This window comes from Trachurus trachurus (assembly GCF_905171665.1).
Source record: "Trachurus trachurus genome assembly, chromosome: 11".
Classification (NCBI taxonomy): Eukaryota; Metazoa; Chordata; class Actinopteri; order Carangiformes; family Carangidae; genus Trachurus; species Trachurus trachurus.
Window position 1 is genome coordinate 7,743,722 of NC_139904.1, and position 16,265 is coordinate 7,759,986.

The 16,265-nt window shown below is 44.9% G+C and overlaps 1 protein-coding gene across 1 annotated transcript in view; it reads left to right on the plus strand.

The window, feature by feature from the left end:
• Window positions 1-16,265, plus strand: part of LOC310993753 (uncharacterized protein) — a 115,745-nt gene that overhangs the window by 43,351 nt on the left and 56,129 nt on the right. The gene's annotated exons all lie outside the window — the stretch shown is intronic.

Below are 16,265 nucleotides of genomic sequence, written 5' to 3' on the forward strand. Positions count from 1 at the left end.
AGAGTGTTTGGTCTGAAACACGGGTCTGTCAGTCACTCTGCTCTGCTGTAAGCCGAGGAGAAAACTTTCCTTGTATCCTACAACCTTTGTCCAATGAGGAGAGAGAACGGCATAAAGGGGCAGTCCTCTCTGTGTGTGCAGCCAAGGGATGCGCGTGAATGTGGTGACGTAGGGACGATGGCAGGGACTGCTAACTTCATCGGCTGACAAGAAGTTAGCCAAAACCACCGGATCGCTTACTTCAGCTTTAATGCAGGCTCACTATTTGGCAAGATGAAGTTAATTCTAACTACTCGTTAAACTAAATACTTTCTACCATTTATAGCTGGTAAAATGAGCCTTTTAGTAACTCAGTCATAAATGTTGATGGGGTTCACACTTTACATGAATGTGGTCATTTGATCTGATCTGTTAAATGACCGTTAGGATTCTGATGGTGGTTAATGGGATCACTATTTGGCAAGCAACAGGTCACTGCCACAGCCGTCGTGTTATACCAGCTCATAATTGATCTATGCAGTGTTAACAAGCCACTGATAAACAAATTAAAACCATTATTTAATCCTTTATAATGTTTGTCTTGTTGGAGAGAACGTGTGAAGAAGCTCCAGTCACTTCATTAATCGCTGGAGTCAACTTTTCCACCAGCTCAAATGTGATGATTCGGTTCTTATGGCTATTTTGTTTGGTTTTGTTTTCTCCCTGTAATTCATTAGAAATATAAAACAATGAGTGATGAGGCAAATATTTGTTGGTAGGAGGTTTCAGTCACAGTAACAGTTATCGACTCTGAGCTGCTTCTTCAGGGCTTAATGATCCACAGTGTTGAAACTGTAACGTGTTTACAGACAAACACAGCAGAAGTGCAGCAGGACTCTCGGCCGTGCATTAATCAGCCGACGCTCGGGAAACAAACAGACAACGTCACAGAGCTCGGCCCAAACACCACACGCCACAGGTGCCCTTCGCTCTTCTTCGCTTAGGATTTTTTAGCTCGGTAACTTTTTTTTTTTATTTGATCACTCTCACGCTGTTGAACATCAAGCATGGAGATCCAGAGAGGAAACGAGGACACGGAGAGTTTGAGCACACATGTACATGGTGTCAGGCTCTCGGCTCTGTAGTAGCGTGAGGGGTTGAAGACTAGTAAAACACAAGCTGGTGCAAATCCCAGAGATTTGTTCAGAGCCCCCAGTCGACAGCGATGAGTCAGTGAGAGGAGGTTCTGATCAGACGCCTCCGAGGAGCGAATCTAGGAGGAAGAGCAGATCCAAAACCTCCCGTGAAGGTCTACGAGGAGGAGGAGGAGGAGGAGGAGGAGGAGGAGGAGGAGGAGGAGGAGGAGGAGGAGGAGGACACAGGCAGAGCTTCATTCAGTGATCTCTGATAATACATGACTTAAGACTCAGCATGTAAGGAAGTGAAGCGTCTGCTTCAACCTGTACGACGTGAGTAGTTAATGATTACATCGTCTTTAAGTCATTTTAGGCAGTCGGTTCATATTAGGACAGTGAAATCCATAGCTGTGCTTCAGACAAGGGCTGCTGTGGTAGTCTGGGTAAAACTGGACTTCTGAATACAGTTAAAGACCCCCTCCAATGAAAATAATGTTTTTTGTGCTTTTCACATGTTCCTTTGGCACTTATCTGATGTTAGAGGACGTATCAGCAGAAAAGTAAGTGCAAAATTGTATTTCTGCCTTCAAATTGCTGTGAACCAATGGCAGACGCAAACTGGCAGTTTCAGGCAGACTGGGGTTGACGGCGTCATAACCCCAGGGCGGGGCATAGTGCTACAAGCTCCCGCCCCGCTCTGCATCTGGCTGGAAAGTGAAAGGCTGGAGAGCTCGGTGTAAGGCGGCCCGCAACAGTCTGGTATGGGTCCGCCACAGTTTCTCACCAAGAAAAAACAAACAAATGTTTTTTTTTGCGAGGGTGGTGGCTGGGAAGGTGCAGAGCAGCGCAGTCTCCGCCCACCGCTCAGAGGCGCATTGCTAATGAGCTACTGATGCTCTGCAGAAGGAGAGTCCTGGGAAATGGCACAGGTTTTGTGATTTTGGCTAAAAACGTCATAATCACGTTTTAAAAACCACAGAGAATGCTTTAAAACAACCAAAAAGGATCGTTGGAGGGGGATGTTAAACATGTTTGTCCGACTGCTATTGTACTAAATCAAATTTCTTTAAGTCGGACTAAAACATCCAGATGATGCGATTCACTCCTGCTACTTTGCCTCGGTGACCTTACATGAACCAGAGTTCCCGTCCTGAGCTTTGACTTGGAAGTTTAACAGCATGCGCGACAAAAAGTAAAGCGCACAGCGTGTATGAAATGTAAAGTTGTCCATGTTTTCACCAGTTTGCCGCCACATAACGTGTTTGTCGATCGTTCGGTCTGTGATTTCATTGGTCAACCAGAAAAAGGTCCAAATCCTAATTGTAGCAGAGTCAAAGGCATTTATAGTCGGATCAAATCTCCTGCTGTGCTTGTGCACTTAGACTTAGACTTAGAGCTTTGTCCGAAGCTCCGTTGGTCGAGGCTCAAGGTGAAACATTGAGGAGGAGGAGGAGGAGGCGACAGGCGAAGAGTGTAACCCTCTGCCTTTTACAGTCAATCACAGCCTTCAACCAAATGTGGTAGGATGTTGACAGATGTGCCTTTTTATCCGAATTCCAAGGTGACGCCAATGATTTCTAATGAAATCCAAGGTTGTAAGGTCTCACCTGGTTTTTACTTCATGTCTCTATCTGCTGCAGAGTCTGAGCAGTGAAGGTTTTTTAGTGGACGAGGACCCGTCAGGTCGCAGGAGGTTGTTTGTTTTTCAGACGGAGCTGAGCGAGCTCTTCACGGGTTAAAGGAACAGAGAGGATCGTCTCGTCTTTACCAAACGTTTTTCCCCTTGTTTTTTACCGAAATCGTACACTGGGGTCGGGTACTGTACAGTCGCTTCTGGTCCATCAGGAAGAGGACATTTAAAAAGTGAAATCAAACCCAGCTTCGTGTCTTCGGACTCTTTTGTCCCCGCAGTGACCTTCAGTCCTTCACAAAGTATCAGAGGAGGAACAGGCCGGTCCTGAACCCAGGCCTCGCTGTCGGGAGAGTTTCGAGTATTAAATGTGCTTATTTTTCTCTCCTCATTAGAAATGATCTGCCAGACACAATTCTGCATCACTTAGCAATTCATTTCCTGTTTTCTTATTCCGCTCATGTGCAGTTCCCACAACTCTTAATTTGCTGTGTTGAATTAAAAAACTGTTACTGACTCACTGTTGTTGCCAGTTTTTCTGGAGTTCGGCTTCATTTACATTCGTTTAAGGCCTCCCCGCGCAAAAAAAAAAGAAAAAAAAAGAAATGTTCAGCATGTAGGGAAGCGGTGCTGTTCAAGGTTGTCGACAGAAAAGCCGAGAAGCGACATGGTAAAGGTGAAGGGAAGACATGAAGTGCGAGAGTGACGCATGAGGATCGGAGTGTGACACCTAGAAGGCTGAGAGGTTTTCAGACGGGTAAGAGAAAAGCCAAAACACCTTCTGTGCACAAAGAGGCTCCAGGAAAAGAAAGAAAAAAAACCAACTTTGAAAGATCTGACATTTCATTTTCCAAATTCAAAGCAGAGGGTCCGGTTTTTCAGCAAGATTGTCCTCTCTGGAGTTAAAACGTGCAGAGGCGAAGAGGAGCTGGTGTCGGAGAGAGAGAAAGAGAAGGAGAGAGAGAGAGAGAAGAGGAAGAGGGAAAAATCATATCGAATGATCTGACGGCAAGAAAAGGAGAAAAATGAGAAGCAGAGTTGAGAGAAGAGGGAAGGAGATTTGATACTTGAGGAGAAGAAAAGACGAGTAATGGAAGAGACACGTACTTCAAACTGTAAATACAGTCAGAGGCAGGAGGGATGATGGGAAAGGGAGATGGTTTTTGAATCAGGTAGAAAAGTCTGTGTGTGTGTGTGTGTGTGTGTGTGTGTGTGTGTGTGTGTGTGTGTGTGTGTGTGTGTGTGTGCGTGTTGGAAAACTGTGTCGGTTCGTCCTCAGCTGGAACCAACATGCGCAGTTCAGCAGGTTCATGCAGTAACAGTTTAAACATGGCAGCGTCCGCCGCGGCCTCTGGTTCCCCCGCGGCGCTCAAACCAAACGAGGACGCCACGGAGGACGACGACGGTTGACGCTTGCGTAATGTTGGGGCGTCACACATTTGGTAAACGGCTCGTTTTTCTGTGCTGTGTGTTACCACATGTGGAGTTGTTGTGGAAATCTACGGAGAGTTTATTATGTGTGGAAGACAAAGGTCATTGACGACGAGTACATTAAAGGGATAGTTCAACATTTTGGCAAATTGGCCCCATTGAACAAAGGAAAACAGCTCACACACACACATCCAAAGTGTAGCCAGGTGCTGAGTCCAGGGAGGTATAAGCGACAAAAAAGAGGGGACTCGCCACAAATTGGCCCATTGCCATAATCCCTATAGTCATAGCAGTAGGTTCGTTACCTTTAATTGTCGGTGCAAGCTGTTTTTAGAACGGCGGAGCAGAGCGGCGAGCTGCTCAGAGCTACGCTACGGAGGCTCATGGGATTTCTTGGTTTCCCTCATCAAACTCATCAAATACACAACCCAACAACTCCAAAACGCTCTGGTGGACAAGTTTGGACCTGCACCTTCACCACGCTATGAGATAATAACAGAACGTTACCAGACAGAGTTGTTTTCAAGGTAAATGCAGAAAAACTGCCCCAGACGGGAACGTGCATCAGCGGTTTTGCATTAATTTACCTAAAAAACAACTCCATCTTGTAACGTTCTGTTTTTATCTCATAGCGTGGTGAATGTGCAGCTCACAACTTGTCCACCAGAGCGTTTTGGAGCCTCCGTAGCGTAGCTCTGAGCAGCTCGCCGCTCTGCTCCGCCGTTCTCAAAATAGCTTGCACCGACAATTAAAGGTAACAAACCTACTGTTATGACTATAGGGATTATGGCAATGGGCCAATTTGCCAAAATGTTGAACTATCCCTTTAATATAATTCATACATACATTAACATACATTAAGAATACGGTAAAAACTAATTTGAATGAACACAAATATGTAAATCAAGATTGCATCAATTATTTTATAATTATTCAACTTTCACCCACTCACCCCCCTGAGCCATGTGAACTATTGTCCATGCCGCCCTCCCCAGTCTTTTTGCATAGTGCACATACTGCATTTTAGTTGTACACATTGAATATTTATTTATGTCTTTATTGTAAATATCAATAATATTACATTTTAAATATGAATTGTACTCTTCGTTCATATTGAGATTCTTGGTCTGTTGTAAATCTACTTGACAACAAAACCATTTCAAAGAAGAGCCGCAGCAATTAAAGAGCTTAGAGAGCAAATACAAACACGCTGTTGACATATGATCATAGATGATGTCATGTGTCGTTTGAACAGTTTTGATTTGAGGCCTGACATTGTCAGCCGACCTCAGGAAGCTCATTCCCGGTGACGGTAAAAGCTTTTTCACCTCGGGAGCGCCGAGTAAACCCGTCCCCCGAGGAACCTGAGGGGTCTGGATGCTTCGTATCAGACGAGCCCATCGGAGACGGATTTGGACCCAAAGATTTTAGCGCTTTGTAGAGAAAGGTGGTAGGATTTTAAATTCTGCAGAAACTCTACAGAAACCTACGGTCCCCGCTGTGGCGTCGGCAGCTGTATAGATTCACAGCACTTCTGCTTAAGTCACAGTGAAATATAACTGCTGCTGGAGACTTTGATCCTCTTGTGCCGCCTGCATCAAACAGCCAGTGGTTTGAGTTAAACGTCTTCTTCGGCTTTGCAGCGGCGAGAAGATGACAACATGGACGCTCTGTTTGCATATGTTGTGGAGAGAGGCTTTGATGTCATTTGCCTAATTGTGGCTTCATTTGCTTCTCTCTGTCCGTCCCCTGGTTTTTATTTACCTTTCTTCTCTTCACATCTGCAAGTTTTTTTTTGAACGTCTCCACCGGGTTTTGTTCCTCCTCCCGTTCCTCCTCCTCTCCCAGCGGCAAACATGAGGATGAGATGTTGTGGAGCAACTGAAGACATGTAGAGCTCAAACACAGTGTTGGAAACGCTGTATTCCAGACTGTTTTTTTTTTTTTGCTTGTATTTGAGATTCTTCCACTGCTGCACCAGCACCAAACCACAGTCACCAGTCTAAGGGCTCAGCAGTGCAGAAAACCTGACGAACCGGAGCCAAAATTTTTTACCAGCGTTTGGCTGCAGTCCAGTCGGCTTTTTCAGCGTTTTCCTGGGCCGCGGCCAGCCTGCGGGGCCGGTGCCAGCCCCACTGGGTGCTCGGGAAGGTTTATTTTCACGGCCCTTCTGCTTTATTGAATGGGCTTGTGTGAAGCTCAAGGGGTGGAGCGCCGCGCTAACACTGCCATGGCGATGGGGAGCCGTTTGCACATGGGTCATCCTTTGCTAAAAATATTTGCATCGGAGGTGCTACAGCGCCGAGCACCTCAAAAGTCAAAGCAGCCGGCGAACGAACGAAACGAACGAATGAACGAGCTGCGCCTTGCTGGGGCTGCAGGACCGGCTCTGCACCTGATCATTCAGTGAGAGAGGGGGAAGAGGGAGGGAGAGAGGGAGGGAGGGGGGTCTCCTTTTCTTACTTTGCTCAGTTGTTTTCATGCTGAGAGAGATTCATGACCCTCAGGGCTCTGAAACCTGATTAAAAACCTACTGTATAATTTCAAAAAATGAATGGGAATTAAGGGAAGATAAGGCTGTTTTCTTTCCTTTTTCTGAAAAGCTTCCACTCCGGATTTGTGTCTCTATCATCGCAGAACATCGCTGTATGTTTGTCTGACCCGCAGGTGTTACGATAGAGACCCAATTATGAAGAAGAATCAAAAATATTGAGCTCCGCATTTTTGTCTCCAGCAGATCTAAATGTTTGAATGTTCCTGGTTTGTCTCGTTATTAATTGTGCTAAAAAACAAAAGGCGGCACAATTAACGTGATGCCCTAATGTTGTCACTCTGTGATCATACTGTTGTTGATAAAATCGCCATCTGTTACCTCCAAATGTTGCCGCCGCCGCCGCCACCGTCGTCTTGAAATCAGAATGGTGGGGGTTGATGGTGATGGTTGCTGTGGTGTTGTTGCTGTTGGAAAAAAGGAGCGTGGATCTGAACCGGTGGTGGGAGTGTGAGGGCTGATGGGATCTCCACAACCGCTGGTGGAGGTATCGGCTACGTGGGAGAGAGTGACTCACCCTAAAAATCCACACACACACACACATACACACACATACACACACTTGTACATACACACCTGTGGAGGAGGTGTGTGTGGGCAGTCAGTGTGGCCGGGCAGATTGCTGCTCGCCTCTCTCACTGAGCTGCACTATATCAAACCGTAGCCTCCCCACTGCTGCTGCTGCTGCTGCTGCTGCTGCTGCTGCTGCTGCTGCTCAACTTCACCACCACAACACTGCGTTTCTTCGCCTTTTATTATTATTTTTTCCCTTTTTTTGTGTGTGTGTGTGTACGTCGTTTTTTTTTTTCCTGTTGTGTTTTCCTCCCTCCAACACACCTGCGCCTCAGAAGGTTGCAGCGGAGGACATCTTACTTGGAGGTTGTGTGTGATCTTGGTTCTTCCTCTGAGGTCTTTGGTGTTACATTTTCAAGATTTAAGTTTTGTGTTTTTATGTTTTTTTTCCCTCCTTCTGCTGTAAAAATATTGTTGTGTGGCTGCGAGTGGAGAAATTTGTCGTCTTCTTCTTATTTCTCCTGTTTTAAAACCCTCCTGTTGTCCTTCTGGGTCAAATTGACCCAATCGGTTCCCTTCCTCCATCCTTCCTTCTTTCTTCCATCCTTCCTTCTTTCCTCCATCCTTTCTTCTTTCCTTCCTCCTTTCCACAATCCTTCTTTCCTTCCCTTCCTTCCTTCCCTTTGTCCTTCCTTCTTCTTCCTTCCTCTTTTGATCCAATTGACCTGATCTGTTCCCTCCCTCCATCTTTCTTTCCTTCCTTTTGACCTTCCTTCTTTCCTCCCTTCTTTCCCTTCTTCCTTCCTTCTTCTTCCTTCCTTGAATGAATCTGTTCCTTCCCTCCATCTTTCTTTCCTTCCCTTTCCCCTTCCTTCTTTCCACAATCGTTTTTCCCTCCCTTCATTTTTGACCCAATCTGTTCCCTATCTTTCCTTCCCTTTTCCCTTCCTTCTTTCCTCCCATCTTTCCTTTTGTCCTTCCTTCCTTCCTTCCTTCCTTCCTTCCTTCCTTCCTTCCTTCCTTCCTTCCTTCCTTCCTTCCTTCCTACCTGCCTTCCCTCCATCCTTCCTTCCTTGACCCAGGAGGACAACAGGAGGGTAAAAGGTTTTGACCAGATACTGAATTTCTAGAAATGAAACTAGGGTTGGGGTTATTGACTGGTTGTGTAGATAAAATGTAGTATTAGCGTGTATGTGTGTGTATGTACAGAACTCGACTCCCTCACGTGTCATTGTTAATTATTCAGACGTTGCCTCTGTCTCATCTAAAGAAAAAAAAAAAACCTCATATCCAACACAACAAACATCGAACACGAAGTAAACGATGCTACAGTCTCTAATGAGAACAGGCAGCGCATCAGCATCACATATATTCACTGACACGGCTGCTTCTCATGAACATAAACAGTCTGTCGAACTTCAAACGTCTCTCTGCATCTTTCCTCCAGACCCGACGTTACCCAGCATGCCCTGCACGTGTTCGAGCGAAGTCACAGCTGCTTTGGCTCTCTGACACGACATAATGTAAAAAAAAAAAAAGAGAAAAAAAAGGTCAAAACCAATAGTCGAGGGGTGAGGAGGGGAGAGACAAAACTGTGGATGATGGAGATGGAGCGGTGATGAGGAGACTGAACCTTCCTCACATTAACACATGAAAACAAACAAACAGAAAGGTCAGATCTCCATTGTTTGACTCCAGCTCTGTTAATTAGTCTCATCTCCTTGTCACCGTTTATCTTGTCACCTTCTCCTAATGCTCACATCAGAGTCATGGACCGAGGCGCTCGCTGATGGACGTCGTCTCTGCACAGATAGAAACTTAACTCACTGACGCTGCGTTTATTGACAGACGAAGGGAAAACTCAAACCACCTCTTCCTCCTCGTTTGCTGTGCTGTGTGTTTTCATATTTAAGACGCTTAAAATGAAATTTCAGATTTTCAAACTTTAATCAACTCGAGGTCTCTGAAGGTTTTTCCAGTGAGTCCTTGTGGACGTCTGGCTCAAAGATACTTCCCATCCCCATCCATAAAAGATAAGGAGAGGAGGGGGTGGTCAGGGTTTCAGACACTTCTCCTTCCACTTTCAGTTTTTTTTTTTTTTTTTTTTTGGCAAGGTTTTGAACACTCCCCCTCCTCCTCCTCCTCCTCCTCCTCCTCCTCCTCCTCCTCCGTCCGGCGTCGGCAGCAGCAGCAGCAGCAGCTCAGTAACACTGGAGTTTATCCGGCGCCACATAATTGAGGCCATGATAAAGTCAAGTGTTTTTCAGAGTAATGAGCGTTAGACTGTGTTGTTCTGGAAGGGAGATCCGCCTCATAATTCCCCCCAATCACCCGCCCACCAATTCATCCATCTACCAACACAATTGTTCGAGTGGCACTCAATTTACTCCCCAAAAAAATCAAAATCAAAAAAATCTCAAATAGATTTTTTATTTTCAGGTGGAGGAGGGTAAGAAAGGTGCAGATTTACTTATCCAAATAGCATTAAGTGCAGTTAGCGCTGAAAGGACTTGCTTGTTAATAGCAGTACTTATGCTCACTGCTTACTCTGATAGATTGATTTTTTTCCCAAACAAGAACATATTGATGTATTGTTATCACATATATACCATATATAAAGATATACAGTAGGCTTACATTAAATATATATGACATACTCATGGTCAAGTTTGGATGTACATGATACAAATGTACTGTATCTATATGATTTGTATATGGTATCATAACCGCATAAAATGGCACATAATGATATGTTAAATTTATCTATGCAACTTAATTAAAATCACATGGATATAAATTCCTTCCATGTTGAAAACTGACTTGGCATCAAACCAGATTCTTGGAAAGAAATAAACAAGCTAATTGCTGCAAAACACATAAAATGATCCGCGTTCAGCTCGTTAACTAACGATCGATATTTTTTCACGTACATCTGTCAGAAATCACCAGCACCATGCCTGGGGGTGAAAATGAAATTTGGCTTGCAGCTCATTTTAGATAATAATCAGGAGACAGAAGTTTTTTGGTGGCAACTTTGGTGCTAAAATTGAAGTTTTCAAGGACGTAGGTTTTTTGGGCGACACAATGAAGTGGAAAAAGGAAGTCATGATTTTACACATGAAAAGTTCTTGTCACAAAGATAAAGACTCAGCCGGTGAAAAACTGGAGGAGATGAGATTAATGTGTCAATTATCTTGGATTGGAGCAGAAAAAAAAAAAAAACCTTTGTTGCAAAAAACTTGGAGGTTCTGGAGTGGCGAGCAGGACGGACCAAATGGAAGACGATACAGTGTTGCATTATGGGAAATGCAGGCTCTTGTGCCTTTGAGGCCTGACACAGTGGATGATAAAAGTCTTGATATCTCAGCCTCCTGGAGCTGTGTGGACACGCGGCGATAAATCACTGCAGGGACTCTGTTTAAAATCATGTTGGAGTTTTTCTTGATGAAAACCAGAAGCCAGAAACCAGATCTGCACAACACTATTAAAACTACTAAAATATTTTTTGACTTCATAATAACTTCCTCTGCGATTAACAATGGGGACGATAACAGGAAATCATGGAGGGAGAGGCACTAGGAGTGAAGCTGAAGTGATAAACGGAGTAATGGGTGAATCAGTTGGGCAGAATGAAACGTACGATTGTTGGGTCAGACAGATTATTTATTATTTATTGAGTGCAATTGATCGTAATTGATCAATTACCAGAGAAAATCATCGGCAGATTCCTCTAAGAATTGAATCATTTCAGCCTTGATAAGAAATGTCATGCAATAAAGAACCCACAGGCAGATACTGACTGTATGACTCGGACATTTCATGTTGATCTCCAAGGACATTTTACCTTGCTGCCTCAATATGAGCATCTTGTAAGAGGATTCTTAACTGTAAATAGAAATTAAATTATTCATTTTCTTTAATTTTTTTGCCTTTAAAATATGAGGGGACAGTAGAGAGATGACATAAAACGAGAGAGAGAGAGAGAAGAGGCTCATGCAGCAAACATGTTGCGATTCATATTCAGAGACTTTAAACCCAAGGCCAACAAGATTCCCCAAATTTATATATTTCTGAACTGAAGCCTGCAGTCTCTCTCCCTCTCTCTCTCTGCCTCTCTCAGGATGCACAAAGCCCCTGCAGCCCCCACCAATTAACCAGGGCAACCTGTACTTTAGCCTTAGAGGCAAAAGCTGGGGCAAAGAAAATCTGCAAAAAGTCTGGAGCTGTTTGTGGAGCCTGACTGTTTGAGAGAGCACAGTAACACCTGAAGGCGCCTCGGACAAGGGGGATCGCTTTAATCTCCTCCTTGTGGCTGCCGGACGGTGAAAGGAAACGCTGAAGGAGAGAGAGGAGAGAGGAGAAAGGTTTTTTTTGGGGGGTATACCTTCCTCCTCCTCCCCCAGTGAACCGACAGCACTGGGAGCTGTGGTTGAAGGAGCTGCTAGTTTACCTGTATGTTATCACGCCGCCCGAGGAACTGAAACATTTCGTGTTTTGACACCTTGTGATTTTCTTTGCTGTGTTTTGCATTTGTGTGTTTACAGAAACACCTTCATCTTAGTGGTGTCGGCGCGGGTCACGTGTCATGACAGTGCGCTCATTAAAAAGAAAAAAAAAAAAAAAAACTTGTATGAAGAGATGTTACGGCGCTAACAGCACTGACTGACTGAGAGAACGAGAGAGAGGAAGAGTGAAAAAAAAAACCTTGGATTAACTGGGCTGTGAATAAAAACATATTTAAATGTGGCTCAGGTGTTTTCCTGAGAAGTGTAGTGAGAGTGTTAGTTTCACAGAGCTGAGATCATATTTCTGCCGTTCAGAGGTGGTACACTGCGATACTTCACTGATATCAAACAGTACTCCCAGTGAAGGCCAATTGGAGATAGACTGCTGGGAAATTTCTAAAATTACTATTCCAAATTTACAAGGTGGAGCGCTGCCACTGTTAGACAGTTTAGGGAGAGCCGCGGTGCGTAAACCGTTTTAGTTCGTCTCCTGCTGTGATGCAATCTGTTACGAGCATCAGTCAAATCACCCTCTCTGTTAGAGGATAAGAAAACACAGCCATCAGCCAAGTCGGTAAACTCAGCAAACATTATGGAGGATTCCCCAACCTGCGTTTATACTGCACATCGAGCTGCAGCGTCTCTTTTCCTTCTCAGAGAGGGAGGAGTGTGGGGTGTGTGGGAGGGGGGCGAGGCAGCGGGGAAACATTTACAGGACACCTACAGGTTCTTTCAGCTCACGCAGAGGTCTTTAACGTCCACATTTAGCAAGTTAAGATTGATAAAGGCTTTTGAATCCAGTCATTAGAGATCTTATTATTCATGTGGACCTCATCGTGTGGAGGCTTCTTTTCTCTTTATGTCCACTTTGATGAATCTAGAGCAGCGTTAGAAGCACAATCTGCTTCCTGTCTGCTTTACTGAACACAGATGGGCTTTTTGTCCCCCCAAATTTTCATTTTCCTCACGCCCCTTATTTCCTATTTTGCCCATTTAAGGTTTCACAACTTTCACAACAACTGCAGGAATTGGCAGAAAAAAAAAAATCTTCAGAATAGACGGGAGACAAATTAAAGGAGTGAGCGTGCGAGTGTGTTGTGGAGCAGTGAAACGTTTCTGAGCTCCTCGCCGGGTTAGGCTGGAAAATAACTAGTTCATACAACCTGTCTTCAAAAACCGCGTGGAAAGGGAGAAGTGTTTATAGCTGCGCGGAGCGGCAACACTCACAGAAGGGGTGAAAGGCCGCCTGTAATAGAGACAGGGCGAGGTGCGAAAAACATCTTAATATGGGGATAACAGCACATTTTCAGAAGGTGTCTCCTGGAAGACTCTTAGAGTGTTGCTCTCGGTTGTTCACATTACAAGTGACAGGACTGACAGAAATAGCGGAAAAAAAAGCTCCTGCCTCACTTTCTTACCTCCAACACAGCTCACACAGCCCCTCAGCTGCAGCATCACAGAGGTGGAGAGGGGAGGGGAGGGGATGGGGGGCGGTTTCAGAGGCTTTTCAACCGTTCGACATGTAGATGTGTTCTCCAGACGCTTTGTTGGCTTCTTTTTTGCTTGAAATGAATGTTTACCATTCATTTATTCCTCAACAGGAAGCATGCTCATACTCAGGTCTCAATTTTCTGCTGCTGCTACCGCAACTGTGCACAACAAAGTAGTTCACTTCCGGGAAATGTTTTTTTTTTTTTTTCCACACATTGATTTTCATTAGATTTCTATCAGGTTTCAGTGCAATCGGGCTAACGAAGAAGTGGATGATCTTGTATTGCCAAACTTCCTTTGGCAGATGAATTGCACAGATTGCGTCATTAAGGTGCTATATTTAGATGTTATTTGTAAAGAGGAACTATGCAAGATTTTTTTTTACCTAAAAGGTAGAGTCTGGAGGTTTTGGCTCAAAAATAAACGCTAGACTTAAAGCAGAAGTAAGCGATCCGGTCGTCTTGGCTAACTTCCTGTCAGCAGATGGAGTTAGCAGTCCCCGCCCTCGTCCCTACGTCACCACATTCACGCGCATCCCTTGGCTGCACACACAGAGAGGACCGCCCCTTTATGCCGTTCTCTCTCCTCATTGGATAAAGGTTGTAGGATACAAGGAAAGTTTTCTCTTCGGCTTACAGCAGAGCAGAGTGACTGACAGACCCGTGTTTCAGACCAAACAATAAAAGTGATTGCTGTCAGAAGATATAACTATTTAAGACTTATATTAACTCATTGAGTGCCAACCACGTAATTTCTCGTTTTTCGTTCCCATGCGTTGAGTGCCGAAAACGTAATTTTACGTTTTTTGCTTTTTTTTTAAATTATGAAAATAGACACTTTAATATACATTATATGTAAATTTGGGGACTCTACGACGAGGAGAACTGAAATAGATGACGATCAAAGTCACATGACAGCTCATGATCTGGAAGTTTTTATCATAACTCGGCTTCTGCAAACGAGTTCTGCATGCAGATGCAGCGCAGCTGCTCTGCTCTCACCGGCGCTGCTGCTCCAGCTGCTCGAGCTGCTCGGAGCTGAACCAGGAAGCTCTCAGCCGACAGTCCGCCCGGTCTTCAGCTGGAGCAACACCGTGTCCTCCCCAAAGTCCTCCCGCGGTAAAATCTGATGGTCTCTGGACCAAAGCAGACCGGCATCACCGACCCGAACCACAGAAGGACCGCGACCACCGGCGGGACCGGTCTTCCCGAGCCGCGGTGGCCGACTGACCCTCACGCTCCGCGGGGAGAAGCTGTGACACGGCACGGTGCGTCTGTGTTATTGTTGTTTAGTGGCGCCCCCCCCGCCCCCGATGGTGGTTTTGTGAATAGAACAACAACTGTTGTATATATGTATATATTTATCTTATACGAGCCCTTTGATCCAGAAATGCGAGTGTCAGAAGAGCGACAGACACAAACAGCGCACCTTTCATAAAAGACGCTCTATCTCCTTTTCTAGAAAAAAAGGAGGGATTTTGGTGAAACCCAGCCATGTTTAGCTTGACTTTTCTCAGGAACAGAGGCACGTAGAAACAAACGGTTTGTGGCCACTTGAAGCATTAAGGTAAACCTTTCAATTGAGCCACAGTATGTGTTGGTGGCAATAATATAGAATACACTGTGGCTCTACATAAAAAGTCAAAAATGGTCTAAATTGCCGGTACACTTGACTAAAACTTTGGAAAGGAGCGCGGCACTCAATGAGTTAACACAAACATTCCACTTACTTCTGCTTTAAATGAAATCTGGCTTAATCATCACCTATGGCCTTCTTCTAGAGGTCTTCGGAAAAACCCGACGGCCCGAAAACCCGAGGTTCCAACCCGACTGGGCTCGGGTCTTGGGTCCATTCACAAGAAGTGACTTCAGGGCTGAGTCGGAACTGGGATAGTTTGTCTCGGGGCTCTGATAGCGAAAGGCCGGGTTGTAGAGCACCCGAGAGGACCCGCCGATTGGCGGTCACAGCAATCGAGTTGCCATAGCGTGTTGTTCCCGGTATGCTCTGCAAAGCACAATGGAAACTCCAAAATTATAACATTAATTAAACAAGAGAAAATATTTTCTACTGACCGGTGGATTAGCGTTAGCAATGGCTAAGAAGAAAGATAACAGTACATGACCATCTAAACAAGAAAGTGACGACGTGGATTTATTGGTGGCCAGGGAGGGCTGGCAGTGTCCGCAGCAGGAAACAGGTAGACGAAGACTATACGTTTAGGTAAGAAACAGAAAGTAATAAAAACAGGCAACTTGTATTAAATCATGAAGCAACTCTGGCATTATCGGGGCCATGGGTTTTTTAGGGTAGGGGGCTGGTATGTCACGGTTCTATTCAGAGCCAGCTCATAACTCGGGGCTGCTTGGGTTCTGAACTCAGATTTATAATAATAGCTTGGGGCCAGTCGGATCCGGGAACAATTTTCACGGGTCCATTTGGGTTCGGGTCCGTCAAATTGGACCTGTGAAGACCTCTAGCTTCTACTATGCAGTCCAAGAAGATGGAGTTTCAGTCTGTCCGCGGAAAACCTGTGGCAGGATGAGCCAGGACAGGATCCAGCTTTGTAGGCAAAGAGTATTTGCGAGCAGACCAATGTCAATGTACGAAGCACATCGACTGGTCAGGACTTCGACAACAAAATCTTGAATCTTGTGGTTTGCAATTTGACTCGTAAAGATTGTCAAATGATCTTTTGTCCACATCGCTCACAACCAGGCCGATACTCCTGTTTTTTTGTTCAATATTATATCTTTCTCAATATTGCACAATGAATAGCATCCAGCTGTGTCTCCAGAGTTTGAGTCTTGATGTGAGAACGTGTCAGTAAATGAAATTGCAGCAAATGTCCCCGAATCACCCATAAACCTCAACTGATCTTTGCCATTTTAGGGAGTTGAGGTCCCAGTGGTGTAGAAGTGTCTTAGTATCCAGCTGTAAGATGTTGCTTTGCTTTCATGATACTGTCTGCTGTTGGCAAGTTTTGACCAAATAATGTCATAAAAATCTGAAACAATGCGAAGGACCGTTGG